Here is a 19,782-nt window from a genome sequence, read left to right as displayed (position 1 = left end):
TCCTGTCTGGCTTCCTCTCCGGCCTTTATTCACCTCCCGTGTAGCTGTGAGTGTGTGAGCCTGCAGGGCCCCATGGAATTGCCTAGAAGTAGGCTGAATCGCTGCAAGGGCTGAACAGCAGTATCGGGCAGGCTCGGGCAACGCGCGGCCCGTTCGGGTTATCGCTTCTCGGCCTTTTGGCTAAGATCAAGTGTAGTATCTGTTCTTATCAGTTTAATATCTGATACGTCCCCTATCTGGGGACCATATATTAAATGGATTTTTAGAACAGGGAGATGGAAATAGAGCTTGCTCTGTCCACTCCACGCATTGACCTGGTATTGCAGTATTTCCAGGACCGGTGCACCCTTTCCTTATGTGTTGACTAAAAGCAGATTCCAAAAGTGTTTTTTGTCTTTGCTATTGTTTCTGTCTTTCTGAAGGGATCTCCCCTTTTAATCCCATTATTTCAACACCTGTTGGACAATGCATGAGTGATAATGAGCTCATTGATTAAATGCAATTAATGAATAGATTGCCACCTCTTGTTGTGTGTCGTCTGTGTTTCTGTGTTTCCGGCATTTCACATTGGAACACCTCATTCACCTTCCTTGTCTTCTCTCCGCCCTCCCTTTTAGGTAAGTTAAAGAGCTGCACCTGAGCCAGCCACTGATTGATTGATTGATTGATTGATTGATTGATTGATTGATTGATTGATTGATTGATTGATTGATTGATGCAGCACAACAGTCAAATAGTGGAGTGGAGTAGGGGAACAGCAAACAGCCAATAAAGCAGCCCGCCCGCTCGCCTGCCCGCCACAATGGACCTACCTGTGTACACTAGATGGATGTGATGGAATGTACTGTCGTCCCTACATTTCAAGAAGAAGTAAGAATTGCAGTTGCAACAAAGCCTTGCTTGCCTACAAAGAGAGCAGCAATTTGGATTTGTTACTATGTTACCTAGAAGAATAACAAACTGTGCAAGGATGGAGGTTGTAGGAGCAAGGAGAAGTTGTCTGTAAAGTTGGTGGATGCCTATTTTCCATTTTGCAGTCCCTTGTCTCCCTCTTGTGGCCTCCTGGAGGCAACTAGCTGTGCAAAAAAAAGACAGCCTGGCGGCCGGCTGTTGCAGTGTTGCCCTCTCAGGCAACACTGAGTGACTGACTGAGCCTCACCGTCTTATATAAAGTTCAGACGGAACTTTGCACGTGTCATAGTGGAGCCCTCAGGATTCCAGAGCCAGCTTTCTGACATCATAATGGGGCCTCAGAGATAAAAGCCTGGGCCCAGGCAGTGTTGGTCAGTGCTGCTCAGCAGGCAGCACTGGACTGGACTGGATTACAGCTGATACAAGGTGTGAAGGAACAAGGGGTGGCTGTGGGCATGCACTTGCTGCCGCTGCCAGTGTTTATCTGCATGGCAGCAGGGCATTTGGGCGTTGCCAGGAAGGCGTTTTTATGTAGATTCCTCCTCTTTCAGCACTGCATTGTGGTGCAAGCAAAAGAAGCAAATCCTGTCTGGCTTCCTCTCCGGCCTTTATTCACCTCCCGTGTAGCTGTGAGTGTGTGAGCCTGCAGGGCCCCATGGAATTGCCTAGAAGTAGGCTGAATCGCTGCAAGGGCTGAACAGCAGTATCGGGCAGGCTCGGGCAACGCGCGGCCCGTTCGGGTTATCGCTTCTCGGCCTTTTGGCTAAGATCAAGTGTAGTATCTGTTCTTATCAGTTTAATATCTGATACGTCCCCTATCTGGGGACCATATATTAAATGGATTTTTAGAACAGGGAGATGGAAATAGAGCTTGCTCTGTCCACTCCACGCATTGACCTGGTATTGCAGTATTTCCAGGACCGGTGCACCCTTTCCTTATGTGTTGACTAAAAGCAGATTCCAAAAGTGTTTTTTGTCTTTGCTATTGTTTCTGTCTTTCTGAAGGGATCTCCCCTTTTAATCCCATTATTTCAACACCTGTTGGACAATGCATGAGTGATAATGAGCTCATTGATTAAATGCAATTAATGAATAGATTGCCACCTCTTGTTGTGTGTCGTCTGTGTTTCTGTGTTTCCGGCATTTCACATTGGAACACCTCATTCACCTTCCTTGTCTTCTCTCCGCCCTCCCTTTTAGGTAAGTTAAAGAGCTGCACCTGAGCCAGCCACTGATTGATTGATTGATTGATTGATTGATTGATTGATTGATTGATTGATGCAGCACAACAGTCAAATAGTGGAGTGGAGTAGGGGAACAGCAAACAGCCAATAAAGCAGCCCGCCCGCTCGCCTGCCCGCCACAATGGACCTACCTGTGTACACTAGATGGATGTGATGGAATGTACTGTCGTCCCTACATTTCAAGAAGAAGTAAGAATTGCAGTTGCAACAAAGCCTTGCTTGCCTACAAAGAGAGCAGCAATTTGGATTTGTTACTATGTTACCTAGAAGAATAACAAACTGTGCAAGGATGGAGGTTGTAGGAGCAAGGAGAAGTTGTCTGTAAAGTTGGTGGATGCCTATTTTCCATTTTGCAGTCCCTTGTCTCCCTCTTGTGGCCTCCTGGAGGCAACTAGCTGTGCAAAAAAAAGACAGCCTGGCGGCCGGCTGTTGCAGTGTTGCCCTCTCAGGCAACACTGAGTGACTGACTGAGCCTCACCGTCTTATATAAAGTTCAGACGGAACTTTGCACGTGTCATAGTGGAGCCCTCAGGATTCCAGAGCCAGCTTTCTGACATCATAATGGGGCCTCAGAGATAAAAGCCTGGGCCCAGGCAGTGTTGGTCAGTGCTGCTCAGCAGGCAGCACTGGACTGGACTGGATTACAGCTGATACAAGGTGTGAAGGAACAAGGGGTGGCTGTGGGCATGCACTTGCTGCCGCTGCCAGTGTTTATCTGCATGGCAGCAGGGCATTTGGGCGTTGCCAGGAAGGCGTTTTTATGTAGATTCCTCCTCTTTCAGCACTGCATTGTGGTGCAAGCAAAAGAAGCAAATCCTGTCTGGCTTCCTCTCCGGCCTTTATTCACCTCCCGTGTAGCTGTGAGTGTGTGAGCCTGCAGGGCCCCATGGAATTGCCTAGAAGTAGGCTGAATCGCTGCAAGGGCTGAACAGCAGTATCGGGCAGGCTCGGGCAACGCGCGGCCCGTTCGGGTTATCGCTTCTCGGCCTTTTGGCTAAGATCAAGTGTAGTATCTGTTCTTATCAGTTTAATATCTGATACGTCCCCTATCTGGGGACCATATATTAAATGGATTTTTAGAACAGGGAGATGGAAATAGAGCTTGCTCTGTCCACTCCACGCATTGACCTGGTATTGCAGTATTTCCAGGACCGGTGCACCCTTTCCTTATGTGTTGACTAAAAGCAGATTCCAAAAGTGTTTTTTGTCTTTGCTATTGTTTCTGTCTTTCTGAAGGGATCTCCCCTTTTAATCCCATTATTTCAACACCTGTTGGACAATGCATGAGTGATAATGAGCTCATTGATTAAATGCAATTAATGAATAGATTGCCACCTCTTGTTGTGTGTCGTCTGTGTTTCTGTGTTTCCGGCATTTCACATTGGAACACCTCATTCACCTTCCTTGTCTTCTCTCCGCCCTCCCTTTTAGGTAAGTTAAAGAGCTGCACCTGAGCCAGCCACTGATTGATTGATTGATTGATTGATTGATTGATTGATGCAGCACAACAGTCAAATAGTGGAGTGGAGTAGGGGAACAGCAAACAGCCAATAAAGCAGCCCGCCCGCTCGCCTGCCCGCCACAATGGACCTACCTGTGTACACTAGATGGATGTGATGGAATGTACTGTCGTCCCTACATTTCAAGAAGAAGTAAGAATTGCAGTTGCAACAAAGCCTTGCTTGCCTACAAAGAGAGCAGCAATTTGGATTTGTTACTATGTTACCTAGAAGAATAACAAACTGTGCAAGGATGGAGGTTGTAGGAGCAAGGAGAAGTTGTCTGTAAAGTTGGTGGATGCCTATTTTCCATTTTGCAGTCCCTTGTCTCCCTCTTGTGGCCTCCTGGAGGCAACTAGCTGTGCAAAAAAAAGACAGCCTGGCGGCCGGCTGTTGCAGTGTTGCCCTCTCAGGCAACACTGAGTGACTGACTGAGCCTCACCGTCTTATATAAAGTTCAGACGGAACTTTGCACGTGTCATAGTGGAGCCCTCAGGATTCCAGAGCCAGCTTTCTGACATCATAATGGGGCCTCAGAGATAAAAGCCTGGGCCCAGGCAGTGTTGGTCAGTGCTGCTCAGCAGGCAGCACTGGACTGGACTGGATTACAGCTGATACAAGGTGTGAAGGAACAAGGGGTGGCTGTGGGCATGCACTTGCTGCCGCTGCCAGTGTTTATCTGCATGGCAGCAGGGCATTTGGGCGTTGCCAGGAAGGCGTTTTTATGTAGATTCCTCCTCTTTCAGCACTGCATTGTGGTGCAAGCAAAAGAAGCAAATCCTGTCTGGCTTCCTCTCCGGCCTTTATTCACCTCCCGTGTAGCTGTGAGTGTGTGAGCCTGCAGGGCCCCATGGAATTGCCTAGAAGTAGGCTGAATCGCTGCAAGGGCTGAACAGCAGTATCGGGCAGGCTCGGGCAACGCGCGGCCCGTTCGGGTTATCGCTTCTCGGCCTTTTGGCTAAGATCAAGTGTAGTATCTGTTCTTATCAGTTTAATATCTGATACGTCCCCTATCTGGGGACCATATATTAAATGGATTTTTAGAACAGGGAGATGGAAATAGAGCTTGCTCTGTCCACTCCACGCATTGACCTGGTATTGCAGTATTTCCAGGACCGGTGCACCCTTTCCTTATGTGTTGACTAAAAGCAGATTCCAAAAGTGTTTTTTGTCTTTGCTATTGTTTCTGTCTTTCTGAAGGGATCTCCCCTTTTAATCCCATTATTTCAACACCTGTTGGACAATGCATGAGTGATAATGAGCTCATTGATTAAATGCAATTAATGAATAGATTGCCACCTCTTGTTGTGTGTCGTCTGTGTTTCTGTGTTTCCGGCATTTCACATTGGAACACCTCATTCACCTTCCTTGTCTTCTCTCCGCCCTCCCTTTTAGGTAAGTTAAAGAGCTGCACCTGAGCCAGCCACTGATTGATTGATTGATTGATTGATTGATTGATTGATTGATTGATTGATTGATGCAGCACAACAGTCAAATAGTGGAGTGGAGTAGGGGAACAGCAAACAGCCAATAAAGCAGCCCGCCCGCTCGCCTGCCCGCCACAATGGACCTACCTGTGTACACTAGATGGATGTGACGGAATGTACTGTCGTCCCTACATTTCAAGAAGAAGTAAGAATTGCAGTTGCAACAAAGCCTTGCTTGCCTACAAAGAGAGCAGCAATTTGGATTTGTTACTATGTTACCTAGAAGAATAACAAACTGTGCAAGGATGGAGGTTGTAGGAGCAAGGAGAAGTTGTCTGTAAAGTTGGTGGATGCCTATTTTCCATTTTGCAGTCCCTTGTCTCCCTCTTGTGGCCTCCTGGAGGCAACTAGCTGTGCAAAAAAAAGACAGCCTGGCGGCCGGCTGTTGCAGTGTTGCCCTCTCAGGCAACACTGAGTGACTGACTGAGCCTCACCGTCTTATATAAAGTTCAGACGGAACTTTGCACGTGTCATAGTGGAGCCCTCAGGATTCCAGAGCCAGCTTTCTGACATCATAATGGGGCCTCAGAGATAAAAGCCTGGGCCCAGGCAGTGTTGGTCAGTGCTGCTCAGCAGGCAGCACTGGACTGGACTGGATTACAGCTGATACAAGGTGTGAAGGAACAAGGGGTGGCTGTGGGCATGCACTTGCTGCCGCTGCCAGTGTTTATCTGCATGGCAGCAGGGCATTTGGGCGTTGCCAGGAAGGCGTTTTTATGTAGATTCCTCCTCTTTCAGCACTGCATTGTGGTGCAAGCAAAAGAAGCAAATCCTGTCTGGCTTCCTCTCCGGCCTTTATTCACCTCCCGTGTAGCTGTGAGTGTGTGAGCCTGCAGGGCCCCATGGAATTGCCTAGAAGTAGGCTGAATCGCTGCAAGGGCTGAACAGCAGTATCGGGCAGGCTCGGGCAACGCGCGGCCCGTTCGGGTTATCGCTTCTCGGCCTTTTGGCTAAGATCAAGTGTAGTATCTGTTCTTATCAGTTTAATATCTGATACGTCCCCTATCTGGGGACCATATATTAAATGGATTTTTAGAACAGGGAGATGGAAATAGAGCTTGCTCTGTCCACTCCACGCATTGACCTGGTATTGCAGTATTTCCAGGACCGGTGCACCCTTTCCTTATGTGTTGACTAAAAGCAGATTCCAAAAGTGTTTTTTGTCTTTGCTATTGTTTCTGTCTTTCTGAAGGGATCTCCCCTTTTAATCCCATTATTTCAACACCTGTTGGACAATGCATGAGTGATAATGAGCTCATTGATTAAATGCAATTAATGAATAGATTGCCACCTCTTGTTGTGTGTCGTCTGTGTTTCTGTGTTTCCGGCATTTCACATTGGAACACCTCATTCACCTTCCTTGTCTTCTCTCCGCCCTCCCTTTTAGGTAAGTTAAAGAGCTGCACCTGAGCCAGCCACTGATTGATTGATTGATTGATTGATTGATTGATTGATTGATTGATTGATGCAGCACAACAGTCAAATAGTGGAGTGGAGTAGGGGAACAGCAAACAGCCAATAAAGCAGCCCGCCCGCTCGCCTGCCCGCCACAATGGACCTACCTGTGTACACTAGATGGATGTGATGGAATGTACTGTCGTCCCTACATTTCAAGAAGAAGTAAGAATTGCAGTTGCAACAAAGCCTTGCTTGCCTACAAAGAGAGCAGCAATTTGGATTTGTTACTATGTTACCTAGAAGAATAACAAACTGTGCAAGGATGGAGGTTGTAGGAGCAAGGAGAAGTTGTCTGTAAAGTTGGTGGATGCCTATTTTCCATTTTGCAGTCCCTTGTCTCCCTCTTGTGGCCTCCTGGAGGCAACTAGCTGTGCAAAAAAAAGACAGCCTGGCGGCCGGCTGTTGCAGTGTTGCCCTCTCAGGCAACACTGAGTGACTGACTGAGCCTCACCGTCTTATATAAAGTTCAGACGGAACTTTGCACGTGTCATAGTGGAGCCCTCAGGATTCCAGAGCCAGCTTTCTGACATCATAATGGGGCCTCAGAGATAAAAGCCTGGGCCCAGGCAGTGTTGGTCAGTGCTGCTCAGCAGGCAGCACTGGACTGGACTGGATTACAGCTGATACAAGGTGTGAAGGAACAAGGGGTGGCTGTGGGCATGCACTTGCTGCCGCTGCCAGTGTTTATCTGCATGGCAGCAGGGCATTTGGGCGTTGCCAGGAAGGCGTTTTTATGTAGATTCCTCCTCTTTCAGCACTGCATTGTGGTGCAAGCAAAAGAAGCAAATCCTGTCTGGCTTCCTCTCCGGCCTTTATTCACCTCCCGTGTAGCTGTGAGTGTGTGAGCCTGCAGGGCCCCATGGAATTGCCTAGAAGTAGGCTGAATCGCTGCAAGGGCTGAACAGCAGTATCGGGCAGGCTCGGGCAACGCGCGGCCCGTTCGGGTTATCGCTTCTCGGCCTTTTGGCTAAGATCAAGTGTAGTATCTGTTCTTATCAGTTTAATATCTGATACGTCCCCTATCTGGGGACCATATATTAAATGGATTTTTAGAACAGGGAGATGGAAATAGAGCTTGCTCTGTCCACTCCACGCATTGACCTGGTATTGCAGTATTTCCAGGACCGGTGCACCCTTTCCTTATGTGTTGACTAAAAGCAGATTCCAAAAGTGTTTTTTGTCTTTGCTATTGTTTCTGTCTTTCTGAAGGGATCTCCCCTTTTAATCCCATTATTTCAACACCTGTTGGACAATGCATGAGTGATAATGAGCTCATTGATTAAATGCAATTAATGAATAGATTGCCACCTCTTGTTGTGTGTCGTCTGTGTTTCTGTGTTTCCGGCATTTCACATTGGAACACCTCATTCACCTTCCTTGTCTTCTCTCCGCCCTCCCTTTTAGGTAAGTTAAAGAGCTGCACCTGAGCCAGCCACTGATTGATTGATTGATTGATTGATTGATTGATTGATTGATGCAGCACAACAGTCAAATAGTGGAGTGGAGTAGGGGAACAGCAAACAGCCAATAAAGCAGCCCGCCCGCTCGCCTGCCCGCCACAATGGACCTGATGGAATGTACTGTCGTCCCTACATTTCAAGAAGAAGTAAGAATTGCAGTTGCAACAAAGCCTTGCTTGCCTACAAAGAGAGCAGCAATTTGGATTTGTTACTATGTTACCTAGAAGAATAACAAACTGTGCAAGGATGGAGGTTGTAGGAGCAAGGAGAAGTTGTCTGTAAAGTTGGTGGATGCCTATTTTCCATTTTGCAGTCCCTTGTCTCCCTCTTGTGGCCTCCTGGAGGCAACTAGCTGTGCAAAAAAAAGACAGCCTGGCGGCCGGCTGTTGCAGTGTTGCCCTCTCAGGCAACACTGAGTGACTGACTGAGCCTCACCGTCTTATATAAAGTTCAGACGGAACTTTGCACGTGTCATAGTGGAGCCCTCAGGATTCCAGAGCCAGCTTTCTGACATCATAATGGGGCCTCAGAGATAAAAGCCTGGGCCCAGGCAGTGTTGGTCAGTGCTGCTCAGCAGGCAGCACTGGACTGGACTGGATTACAGCTGATACAAGGTGTGAAGGAACAAGGGGTGGCTGTGGGCATGCACTTGCTGCCGCTGCCAGTGTTTATCTGCATGGCAGCAGGGCATTTGGGCGTTGCCAGGAAGGCGTTTTTATGTAGATTCCTCCTCTTTCAGCACTGCATTGTGGTGCAAGCAAAAGAAGCAAATCCTGTCTGGCTTCCTCTCCGGCCTTTATTCACCTCCCGTGTAGCTGTGAGTGTGTGAGCCTGCAGGGCCCCATGGAATTGCCTAGAAGTAGGCTGAATCGCTGCAAGGGCTGAACAGCAGTATCGGGCAGGCTCGGGCAACGCGCGGCCCGTTCGGGTTATCGCTTCTCGGCCTTTTGGCTAAGATCAAGTGTAGTATCTGTTCTTATCAGTTTAATATCTGATACGTCCCCTATCTGGGGACCATATATTAAATGGATTTTTAGAACAGGGAGATGGAAATAGAGCTTGCTCTGTCCACTCCACGCATTGACCTGGTATTGCAGTATTTCCAGGACCGGTGCACCCTTTCCTTATGTGTTGACTAAAAGCAGATTCCAAAAGTGTTTTTTGTCTTTGCTATTGTTTCTGTCTTTCTGAAGGGATCTCCCCTTTTAATCCCATTATTTCAACACCTGTTGGACAATGCATGAGTGATAATGAGCTCATTGATTAAATGCAATTAATGAATAGATTGCCACCTCTTGTTGTGTGTCGTCTGTGTTTCTGTGTTTCCGGCATTTCACATTGGAACACCTCATTCACCTTCCTTGTCTTCTCTCCGCCCTCCCTTTTAGGTAAGTTAAAGAGCTGCACCTGAGCCAGCCACTGATTGATTGATTGATTGATTGATTGATTGATGCAGCACAACAGTCAAATAGTGGAGTGGAGTAGGGGAACAGCAAACAGCCAATAAAGCAGCCCGCCCGCTCGCCTGCCCGCCACAATGGACCTACCTGTGTACACTAGATGGATGTGATGGAATGTACTGTCGTCCCTACATTTCAAGAAGAAGTAAGAATTGCAGTTGCAACAAAGCCTTGCTTGCCTACAAAGAGAGCAGCAATTTGGATTTGTTACTATGTTACCTAGAAGAATAACAAACTGTGCAAGGATGGAGGTTGTAGGAGCAAGGAGAAGTTGTCTGTAAAGTTGGTGGATGCCTATTTTCCATTTTGCAGTCCCTTGTCTCCCTCTTGTGGCCTCCTGGAGGCAACTAGCTGTGCAAAAAAAAGACAGCCTGGCGGCCGGCTGTTGCAGTGTTGCCCTCTCAGGCAACACTGAGTGACTGACTGAGCCTCACCGTCTTATATAAAGTTCAGACGGAACTTTGCACGTGTCATAGTGGAGCCCTCAGGATTCCAGAGCCAGCTTTCTGACATCATAATGGGGCCTCAGAGATAAAAGCCTGGGCCCAGGCAGTGTTGGTCAGTGCTGCTCAGCAGGCAGCACTGGACTGGACTGGATTACAGCTGATACAAGGTGTGAAGGAACAAGGGGTGGCTGTGGGCATGCACTTGCTGCCGCTGCCAGTGTTTATCTGCATGGCAGCAGGGCATTTGGGCGTTGCCAGGAAGGCGTTTTTATGTAGATTCCTCCTCTTTCAGCACTGCATTGTGGTGCAAGCAAAAGAAGCAAATCCTGTCTGGCTTCCTCTCCGGCCTTTATTCACCTCCCGTGTAGCTGTGAGTGTGTGAGCCTGCGGGGCCCCATGGAATTGCCTAGAAGTAGGCTGAATCGCTGCAAGGGCTGAACAGCAGTATCGGGCAGGCTCGGGCAACGCGCGGCCCGTTCGGGTTATCGCGTCTCGGCCTTTTGGCTAAGATCAAGTGTAGTATCTGTTCTTATCAGTTTAATATCTGATACGTCCCCTATCTGGGGACCATATATTAAATGGATTTTTAGAACAGGGAGATGGAAATAGAGCTTGCTCTGTCCACTCCACGCATTGACCTGGTATTGCAGTATTTCCAGGACCGGTGCACCCTTTCCTTATGTGTTGACTAAAAGCAGATTCCAAAAGTGTTTTTTGTCTTTGCTATTGTTTCTGTCTTTCTGAAGGGATCTCCCCTTTTAATCCCATTATTTCAACACCTGTTGGACAATGCATGAGTGATAATGAGCTCATTGATTAAATGCAATTAATGAATAGATTGCCACCTCTTGTTGTGTGTCGTCTGTGTTTCTGTGTTTCCGGCATTTCACATTGGAACACCTCATTCACCTTCCTTGTCTTCTCTCCGCCCTCCCTTTTAGGTAAGTTAAAGAGCTGCACCTGAGCCAGCCACTGATTGATTGATTGATTGATTGATTGATTGATTGATTGATTGATTGATTGATGCAGCACAACAGTCAAATAGTGGAGTGGAGTAGGGGAACAGCAAACAGCCAATAAAGCAGCCCGCCCGCTCGCCTGCCCGCCACAATGGACCTACCTGTGTACACTAGATGGATGTGATGGAATGTACTGTCGTCCCTACATTTCAAGAAGAAGTAAGAATTGCAGTTGCAACAAAGCCTTGCTTGCCTACAAAGAGAGCAGCAATTGAGCAGCAATTTGGATTTGTTACTATGTTACCTAGAAGAATAACAAACTGTGCAAGGATGGAGGTTGTAGGAGCAAGGAGAAGTTGTCTGTAAAGTTGGTGGATGCCTATTTTCCATTTTGCAGTCCCTTGTCTCCCTCTTGTGGCCTCCTGGAGGCAACTAGCTGTGCAAAAAAAAGACAGCCTGGCGGCCGGCTGTTGCAGTGTTGCCCTCTCAGGCAACACTGAGTGACTGACTGAGCCTCACCGTCTTATATAAAGTTCAGACGGAACTTTGCACGTGTCATAGTGGAGCCCTCAGGATTCCAGAGCCAGCTTTCTGACATCATAATGGGGCCTCAGAGATAAAAGCCTGGGCCCAGGCAGTGTTGGTCAGTGCTGCTCAGCAGGCAGCACTGGACTGGACTGGATTACAGCTGATACAAGGTGTGAAGGAACAAGGGGTGGCTGTGGGCATGCACTTGCTGCCGCTGCCAGTGTTTATCTGCATGGCAGCAGGGCATTTGGGCGTTGCCAGGAAGGCGTTTTTATGTAGATTCCTCCTCTTTCAGCACTGCATTGTGGTGCAAGCAAAAGAAGCAAATCCTGTCTGGCTTCCTCTCCGGCCTTTATTCACCTCCCGTGTAGCTGTGAGTGTGTGAGCCTGCAGGGCCCCATGGAATTGCCTAGAAGTAGGCTGAATCGCTGCAAGGGCTGAACAGCAGTATCGGGCAGGCTCGGGCAACGCGCGGCCCGTTCGGGTTATCGCTTCTCGGCCTTTTGGCTAAGATCAAGTGTAGTATCTGTTCTTATCAGTTTAATATCTGATACGTCCCCTATCTGGGGACCATATATTAAATGGATTTTTAGAACAGGGAGATGGAAATAGAGCTTGCTCTGTCCACTCCACGCATTGACCTGGTATTGCAGTATTTCCAGGACCGGTGCACCCTTTCCTTATGTGTTGACTAAAAGCAGATTCCAAAAGTGTTTTTTGTCTTTGCTATTGTTTCTGTCTTTCTGAAGGGATCTCCCCTTTTAATCCCATTATTTCAACACCTGTTGGACAATGCATGAGTGATAATGAGCTCATTGATTAAATGCAATTAATGAATAGATTGCCACCTCTTGTTGTGTGTCGTCTGTGTTTCTGTGTTTCCGGCATTTCACATTGGAACACCTCATTCACCTTCCTTGTCTTCTCTCCGCCCTCCCTTTTAGGTAAGTTAAAGAGCTGCACCTGAGCCAGCCACTTGATTGATTGATTGATTGATTGATTGATTGATTGATTGATTGATTGATGCAGCACAACAGTCAAATAGTGGAGTGGAGTAGGGGAACAGCAAACAGCCAATAAAGCAGCCCGCCCGCTCGCCTGCCCGCCACAATGGACCTACCTGTGTACACTAGATGGATGTGATGGAATGTACTGTCGTCCCTACATTTCAAGAAGAAGTAAGAATTGCAGTTGCAACAAAGCCTTGCTTGCCTACAAAGAGAGCAGCAATTTGGATTTGTTACTATGTTACCTAGAAGAATAACAAACTGTGCAAGGATGGAGGTTGTAGGAGCAAGGAGAAGTTGTCTGTAAAGTTGGTGGATGCCTATTTTCCATTTTGCAGTCCCTTGTCTCCCTCTTGTGGCCTCCTGGAGGCAACTAGCTGTGCAAAAAAAAGACAGCCTGGCGGCCGGCTGTTGCAGTGTTGCCCTCTCAGGCAACACTGAGTGACTGACTGAGCCTCACCGTCTTATATAAAGTTCAGACGGAACTTTGCACGTGTCATAGTGGAGCCCTCAGGATTCCAGAGCCAGCTTTCTGACATCATAATGGGGCCTCAGAGATAAAAGCCTGGGCCCAGGCAGTGTTGGTCAGTGCTGCTCAGCAGGCAGCACTGGACTGGACTGGATTACAGCTGATACAAGGTGTGAAGGAACAAGGGGTGGCTGTGGGCATGCACTTGCTGCCGCTGCCAGTGTTTATCTGCATGGCAGCAGGGCATTTGGGCGTTGCCAGGAAGGCGTTTTTATGTAGATTCCTCCTCTTTCAGCACTGCATTGTGGTGCAAGCAAAAGAAGCAAATCCTGTCTGGCTTCCTCTCCGGCCTTTATTCACCTCCCGTGTAGCTGTGAGTGTGTGAGCCTGCAGGGCCCCATGGAATTGCCTAGAAGTAGGCTGAATCGCTGCAAGGGCTGAACAGCAGTATCGGGCAGGCTCGGGCAACGCGCGGCCCGTTCGGGTTATCGCTTCTCGGCCTTTTGGCTAAGATCAAGTGTAGTATCTGTTCTTATCAGTTTAATATCTGATACGTCCCCTATCTGGGGACCATATATTAAATGGATTTTTAGAACAGGGAGATGGAAATAGAGCTTGCTCTGTCCACTCCACGCATTGACCTGGTATTGCAGTATTTCCAGGACCGGTGCACCCTTTCCTTATGTGTTGACTAAAAGCAGATTCCAAAAGTGTTTTTTGTCTTTGCTATTGTTTCTGTCTTTCTGAAGGGATCTCCCCTTTTAATCCCATTATTTCAACACCTGTTGGACAATGCATGAGTGATAATGAGCTCATTGATTAAATGCAATTAATGAATAGATTGCCACCTCTTGTTGTGTGTCGTCTGTGTTTCTGTGTTTCCGGCATTTCACATTGGAACACCTCATTCACCTTCCTTGTCTTCTCTCCGCCCTCCCTTTTAGGTAAGTTAAAGAGCTGCACCTGAGCCAGCCACTGATTGATTGATTGATTGATTGATTGATTGATTGATTGATTGATTGATTGATGCAGCACAACAGTCAAATAGTGGAGTGGAGTAGGGGAACAGCAAACAGCCAATAAAGCAGCCCGCCCGCTCGCCTGCCCGCCACAATGGACCTACCTGTGTACACTAGATGGATGTGATGGAATGTACTGTCGTCCCTACATTTCAAGAAGAAGTAAGAATTGCAGTTGCAACAAAGCCTTGCTTGCCTACAAAGAGAGCAGCAATTTGGATTTGTTACTATGTTACCTAGAAGAATAACAAACTGTGCAAGGATGGAGGTTGTAGGAGCAAGGAGAAGTTGTCTGTAAAGTTGGTGGATGCCTATTTTCCATTTTGCAGTCCCTTGTCTCCCTCTTGTGGCCTCCTGGAGGCAACTAGCTGTGCAAAAAAAAGACAGCCTGGCGGCCGGCTGTTGCAGTGTTGCCCTCTCAGGCAACACTGAGTGACTGACTGAGCCTCACCGTCTTATATAAAGTTCAGACGGAACTTTGCACGTGTCATAGTGGAGCCCTCAGGATTCCAGAGCCAGCTTTCTGACATCATAATGGGGCCTCAGAGATAAAAGCCTGGGCCCAGGCAGTGTTGGTCAGTGCTGCTCAGCAGGCAGCACTGGACTGGACTGGATTACAGCTGATACAAGGTGTGAAGGAACAAGGGGTGGCTGTGGGCATGCACTTGCTGCCGCTGCCAGTGTTTATCTGCATGGCAGCAGGGCATTTGGGCGTTGCCAGGAAGGCGTTTTTATGTAGATTCCTCCTCTTTCAGCACTGCATTGTGGTGCAAGCAAAAGAAGCAAATCCTGTCTGGCTTCCTCTCCGGCCTTTATTCACCTCCCGTGTAGCTGTGAGTGTGTGAGCCTGCAGGGCCCCATGGAATTGCCTAGAAGTAGGCTGAATCGCTGCAAGGGCTGAACAGCAGTATCGGGCAGGCTCGGGCAACGCGCGGCCCGTTCGGGTTATCGCTTCTCGGCCTTTTGGCTAAGATCAAGTGTAGTATCTGTTCTTATCAGTTTAATATCTGATACGTCCCCTATCTGGGGACCATATATTAAATGGATTTTTAGAACAGGGAGATGGAAATAGAGCTTGCTCTGTCCACTCCACGCATTGACCTGGTATTGCAGTATTTCCAGGACCGGTGCACCCTTTCCTTATGTGTTGACTAAAAGCAGATTCCAAAAGTGTTTTTTGTCTTTGCTATTGTTTCTGTCTTTCTGAAGGGATCTCCCCTTTTAATCCCATTATTTCAACACCTGTTGGACAATGCATGAGTGATAATGAGCTCATTGATTAAATGCAATTAATGAATAGATTGCCACCTCTTGTTGTGTGTCGTCTGTGTTTCTGTGTTTCCGGCATTTCACATTGGAACACCTCATTCACCTTCCTTGTCTTCTCTCCGCCCTCCCTTTTAGGTAAGTTAAAGAGCTGCACCTGAGCCAGCCACTGATTGATTGATTGATTGATTGATTGATTGATTGATTGATTGATTGATTGATTGATGCAGCACAACAGTCAAATAGTGGAGTGGAGTAGGGGAACAGCAAACAGCCAATAAAGCAGCCCGCCCGCTCGCCTGCCCGCCACAATGGACCTACCTGTGTACACTAGATGGATGTGATGGAATGTACTGTCGTCCCTACATTTCAAGAAGAAGTAAGAATTGCAGTTGCAACAAAGCCTTGCTTGCCTACAAAGAGAGCAGCAATTTGGATTTGTTACTATGTTACCTAGAAGAATAACAAACTGTGCAAGGATGGAGGTTGTAGGAGCAAGGAGAAGTTGTCTGTAAAGTTGGTGGATGCCTATTTTCCATTTTGCAGTCCCTTGTCTCCCTCTTGTGGCCTCCTGGAGGCAACTAGCTGTGCAAAAAAAAGACAGCCTGGCGGCCGGCTGTTGCAGTGTTGCCCTCTCAGGCAACACTGAGTGACTGACTGAGCCTCACCGTCTTATATAAAGTTCAGACGGAACTTTGCACGTGTCATAGTGGAGCCCTCAGGATTCCAGAGCCAGCTTTCTGACATCATAATGGGGCCTCAGAGATAAAAGCCTGGGCCCAGGCAGTGTTGGTCAGTGCTGCTCAGCAGGCAGCACTGGACTGGACTGGATTACAGCTGATACAAGGTGTGAAGGAACAAGGGGTGGCTGTGGGCATGCACTTGCTGCCGCTGCCAGTGTTTATCTGCATGGCAGCAGGGCATTTGGGCGTTGCCAGGAAGGCGTTTTTATGTAGATTCCTCCTCTTTCAGCACTGCATTGTGGTGCAAGCAAAAGAAGCAAATCCTGTCTGGCTTCCTCTCCGGCCTTTATTCACCTCCCGTGTAGCTGTGAGTGTGTGAGCCTGCAGGGCCCCATGGAATTGCCTAGAAGTAGGCTGAATCGCTGCAAGGGCTGAACAGCAGTATCGGGCAGGCTCGGGCAACGCGCGGCCCGTTCGGGTTATCGCTTCTCGGCCTTTTGGCTAAGATCAAGTGTAGTATCTGTTCTTATCAGTTTAATATCTGATACGTCCCCTATCTGGGGACCATATATTAAATGGATTTTTAGAACAGGGAGATGGAAATAGAGCTTGCTCTGTCCACTCCACGCATTGACCTGGTATTGCAGTATTTCCAGGACCGGTGCACCCTTTCCTTATGTGTTGACTAAAAGCAGATTCCAAAAGTGTTTTTTGTCTTTGCTATTGTTTCTGTCTTTCTGAAGGGATCTCCCCTTTTAATCCCATTATTTCAACACCTGTTGGACAATGCATGAGTGATAATGAGCTCATTGATTAAATGCAATTAATGAATAGATTGCCACCTCTTGTTGTGTGTCGTCTGTGTTTCTGTGTTTCCGGCATTTCACATTGGAACACCTCATTCACCTTCCTTGTCTTCTCTCCGCCCTCCCTTTTAGGTAAGTTAAAGAGCTGCACCTGAGCCAGCCACTGATTGATTGATTGATTGATTGATTGATTGATTGATTGATTGATTGATTGATGCAGCACAACAGTCAAATAGTGGAGTGGAGTAGGGGAACAGCAAACAGCCAATAAAGCAGCCCGCCCGCTCGCCTGCCCGCCACAATGGACCTACCTGTGTACACTAGATGGATGTGATGGAATGTACTGTCGTCCCTACATTTCAAGAAGAAGTAAGAATTGCAGTTGCAACAAAGCCTTGCTTGCCTACAAAGAGAGCAGCAATTTGGATTTGTTACTATGTTACCTAGAAGAATAACAAACTGTGCAAGGATGGAGGTTGTAGGAGCAAGGAGAAGTTGTCTGTAAAGTTGGTGGATGCCTATTTTCCATTTTGCAGTCCCTTGTCTCCCTCTTGTGGCCTCCTGGAGGCAACTAGCTGTGCAAAAAAAAGACAGCCTGGCGGCCGGCTGTTGCAGTGTTGCCCTCTCAGGCAACACTGAGTGACTGACTGAGCCTCACCGTCTTATATAAAGTTCAGACGGAACTTTGCACGTGTCATAGTGGAGCCCTCAGGATTCCAGAGCCAGCTTTCTGACATCATAATGGGGCCTCAGAGATAAAAGCCTGGGCCCAGGCAGTGTTGGTCAGTGCTGCTCAGCAGGCAGCACTGGACTGGACTGGATTACAGCTGATACAAGGTGTGAAGGAACAAGGGGTGGCTGTGGGCATGCACTTGCTGCCGCTGCCAGTGTTTATCTGCATGGCAGCAGGGCATTTGGGCGTTGCCAGGAAGGCGTTTTTATGTAGATTCCTCCTCTTTCAGCACTGCATTGTGGTGCAAGCAAAAGAAGCAAATCCTGTCTGGCTTCCTCTCCGGCCTTTATTCACCTCCCGTGTAGCTGTGAGTGTGTGAGCCTGCAGGGCCCCATGGAATTGCCTAGAAGTAGGCTGAATCGCTGCAAGGGCTGAACAGCAGTATCGGGCAGGCTCGGGCAACGCGCGGCCCGTTCGGGTTATCGCTTCTCGGCCTTTTGGCTAAGATCAAGTGTAGTATCTGTTCTTATCAGTTTAATATCTGATACGTCCCCTATCTGGGGACCATATATTAAATGGATTTTTAGAACAGGGAGATGGAAATAGAGCTTGCTCTGTCCACTCCACGCATTGACCTGGTATTGCAGTATTTCCAGGACCGGTGCACCCTTTCCTTATGTGTTGACTAAAAGCAGATTCCAAAAGTGTTTTTTGTCTTTGCTATTGTTTCTGTCTTTCTGAAGGGATCTCCCCTTTTAATCCCATTATTTCAACACCTGTTGGACAATGCATGAGTGATAATGAGCTCATTGATTAAATGCAATTAATGAATAGATTGCCACCTCTTGTTGTGTGTCGTTTGTGTTTCTGTGTTTCCGGCATTTCACATTGGAACACCTCATTCACCTTCCTTGTCTTCTCTCCGCCCTCCCTTTTAGGTAAGTTAAAGAGCTGCACCTGAGCCAGCCACTGATTGATTGATTGATTGATTTATTGATTGATTGATTGATTGATTGATTGATTGATTGATTGATTGATGCAGCACAACAGTCAAATAGTGGAGTGGAGTAGGGGAACAGCAAACAGCCAATAAAGCAGCCCGCCCGCTCGCCTGCCCGCCACAATGGACCTACCTGTGTACACTAGATGGATGTGATGGAATGTACTGTCGTCCCTACATTTCAAGAAGAAGTAAGAATTGCAGTTGCAACAAAGCCTTGCTTGCCTACAAAGAGAGCAGCAATTTGGATTTGTTACTATGTTACCTAGAAGAATAACAAACTGTGCAAGGATGGAGGTTGTAGGAGCAAGGAGAAGTTGTCTGTAAAGTTGGTGGATGCCTATTTTCCATTTTGCAGTCCCTTGTCTCCCTCTTGTGGCCTCCTGGAGGCAACTAGCTGTGCAAAAAAAAGACAGCCTGGCGGCCGGCTGTTGCAGTGTTGCCCTCTCAGGCAACACTGAGTGACTGACTGAGCCTCACCGTCTTATATAAAGTTCAGACGGAACTTTGCACGTGTCATAGTGGAGCCCTCAGGATTCCAGAGCCAGCTTTCTGACATCATAATGGGGCCTCAGAGATAAAAGCCTGGGCCCAGGCAGTGTTGGTCAGTGCTGCTCAGCAGGCAGCACTGGACTGGACTGGATTACAGCTGATACAAGGTGTGAAGGAACAAGGGGTGGCTGTGGGCATGCACTTGCTGCCGCTGCCAGTGTTTATCTGCATGGCAGCAGGGCATTTGGGCGTTGCCAGGAAGGCGTTTTTATGTAGATTCCTCCTCTTTCAGCACTGCATTGTGGTGCAAGCAAAAGAAGCAAATCCTGTCTGGCTTCCTCTCCGGCCTTTATTCACCTCCCGTGTAGCTGTGAGTGTGTGAGCCTGCAGGGCCCCATGGAATTGCCTAGAAGTAGGCTGAATCGCTGCAAGGGCTGAACAGCAGTATCGGGCAGGCTCGGGCAACGCGCGGCCCGTTCGGGTTATCGCTTCTCGGCCTTTTGGCTAAGATCAAGTGTAGTATCTGTTCTTATCAGTTTAATATCTGATACGTCCCCTATCTGGGGACCATATATTAAATGGATTTTTAGAACAGGGAGATGGAAATAGAGCTTGCTCTGTCCACTCCACGCATTGACCTGGTATTGCAGTATTTCCAGGACCGGTGCACCCTTTCCTTATGTGTTGACTAAAAGCAGATTCCAAAAGTGTTTTTTGTCTTTGCTATTGTTTCTGTCTTTCTGAAGGGATCTCCCCTTTTAATCCCATTATTTCAACACCTGTTGGACAATGCATGAGTGATAATGAGCTCATTGATTAAATGCAATTAATGAATAGATTGCCACCTCTTGTTGTGTGTCGTTTGTGTTTCTGTGTTTCCGGCATTTCACATTGGAACACCTCATTCACCTTCC

At 47.8% G+C, this 19,782-nt stretch overlaps 14 non-coding genes across 14 annotated transcripts; all 14 read left to right on the top strand.

The window, feature by feature from the left end:
* Positions 1-160: 160 nt before the first annotated feature.
* LOC142695318 (U2 spliceosomal RNA) lies at positions 161-351 on the top strand. The gene has a single exon (XR_012863446.1). It is a non-coding gene; the product is annotated as a U2 spliceosomal RNA (small nuclear RNA).
* A 1,304-nt stretch (positions 352-1,655) lies between these two features.
* On the top strand, positions 1,656-1,846 carry LOC142695317 (U2 spliceosomal RNA). The gene has a single exon (XR_012863445.1). It is a non-coding gene; the product is annotated as a U2 spliceosomal RNA (small nuclear RNA).
* A 1,284-nt stretch (positions 1,847-3,130) lies between these two features.
* LOC142695316 (U2 spliceosomal RNA) lies at positions 3,131-3,321 on the top strand. Its single transcript, XR_012863444.1, has one exon. It is a non-coding gene; the product is annotated as a U2 spliceosomal RNA (small nuclear RNA).
* Positions 3,322-4,593: 1,272 nt separating this feature from the next.
* On the top strand, positions 4,594-4,784 carry LOC142695315 (U2 spliceosomal RNA). Its single transcript, XR_012863443.1, has one exon. It is a non-coding gene; the product is annotated as a U2 spliceosomal RNA (small nuclear RNA).
* A 1,288-nt stretch (positions 4,785-6,072) lies between these two features.
* On the top strand, positions 6,073-6,263 carry LOC142695314 (U2 spliceosomal RNA). The gene has a single exon (XR_012863442.1). It is a non-coding gene; the product is annotated as a U2 spliceosomal RNA (small nuclear RNA).
* Positions 6,264-7,547: 1,284 nt separating this feature from the next.
* Positions 7,548-7,738, top strand: LOC142695311 (U2 spliceosomal RNA). Its single transcript, XR_012863440.1, has one exon. It is a non-coding gene; the product is annotated as a U2 spliceosomal RNA (small nuclear RNA).
* Positions 7,739-8,991: 1,253 nt separating this feature from the next.
* Positions 8,992-9,182, top strand: LOC142695310 (U2 spliceosomal RNA). Its single transcript, XR_012863439.1, has one exon. It is a non-coding gene; the product is annotated as a U2 spliceosomal RNA (small nuclear RNA).
* A 1,268-nt stretch (positions 9,183-10,450) lies between these two features.
* On the top strand, positions 10,451-10,641 carry LOC142695528 (U2 spliceosomal RNA). Its single transcript, XR_012863636.1, has one exon. It is a non-coding gene; the product is annotated as a U2 spliceosomal RNA (small nuclear RNA).
* Positions 10,642-11,940: 1,299 nt separating this feature from the next.
* LOC142695309 (U2 spliceosomal RNA) lies at positions 11,941-12,131 on the top strand. Its single transcript, XR_012863438.1, has one exon. It is a non-coding gene; the product is annotated as a U2 spliceosomal RNA (small nuclear RNA).
* A 1,285-nt stretch (positions 12,132-13,416) lies between these two features.
* Positions 13,417-13,607, top strand: LOC142695308 (U2 spliceosomal RNA). Its single transcript, XR_012863437.1, has one exon. It is a non-coding gene; the product is annotated as a U2 spliceosomal RNA (small nuclear RNA).
* Positions 13,608-14,895: 1,288 nt separating this feature from the next.
* Positions 14,896-15,086, top strand: LOC142695307 (U2 spliceosomal RNA). Its single transcript, XR_012863436.1, has one exon. It is a non-coding gene; the product is annotated as a U2 spliceosomal RNA (small nuclear RNA).
* Positions 15,087-16,378: 1,292 nt separating this feature from the next.
* On the top strand, positions 16,379-16,569 carry LOC142695306 (U2 spliceosomal RNA). Its single transcript, XR_012863435.1, has one exon. It is a non-coding gene; the product is annotated as a U2 spliceosomal RNA (small nuclear RNA).
* A 1,288-nt stretch (positions 16,570-17,857) lies between these two features.
* On the top strand, positions 17,858-18,048 carry LOC142695305 (U2 spliceosomal RNA). Its single transcript, XR_012863434.1, has one exon. It is a non-coding gene; the product is annotated as a U2 spliceosomal RNA (small nuclear RNA).
* Positions 18,049-19,352: 1,304 nt separating this feature from the next.
* On the top strand, positions 19,353-19,543 carry LOC142695304 (U2 spliceosomal RNA). The gene has a single exon (XR_012863433.1). It is a non-coding gene; the product is annotated as a U2 spliceosomal RNA (small nuclear RNA).
* The last annotated feature ends 239 nt before the right edge of the window (positions 19,544-19,782 follow it).

Source organism: Rhinoderma darwinii, assembly GCF_050947455.1.
Source record: "Rhinoderma darwinii isolate aRhiDar2 chromosome 5 unlocalized genomic scaffold, aRhiDar2.hap1 SUPER_5_unloc_47, whole genome shotgun sequence".
NCBI classification, from domain to species: domain Eukaryota; kingdom Metazoa; phylum Chordata; class Amphibia; order Anura; family Rhinodermatidae; genus Rhinoderma; species Rhinoderma darwinii.
This window is presented reverse-complemented; position numbering and strand designations above follow the sequence as displayed.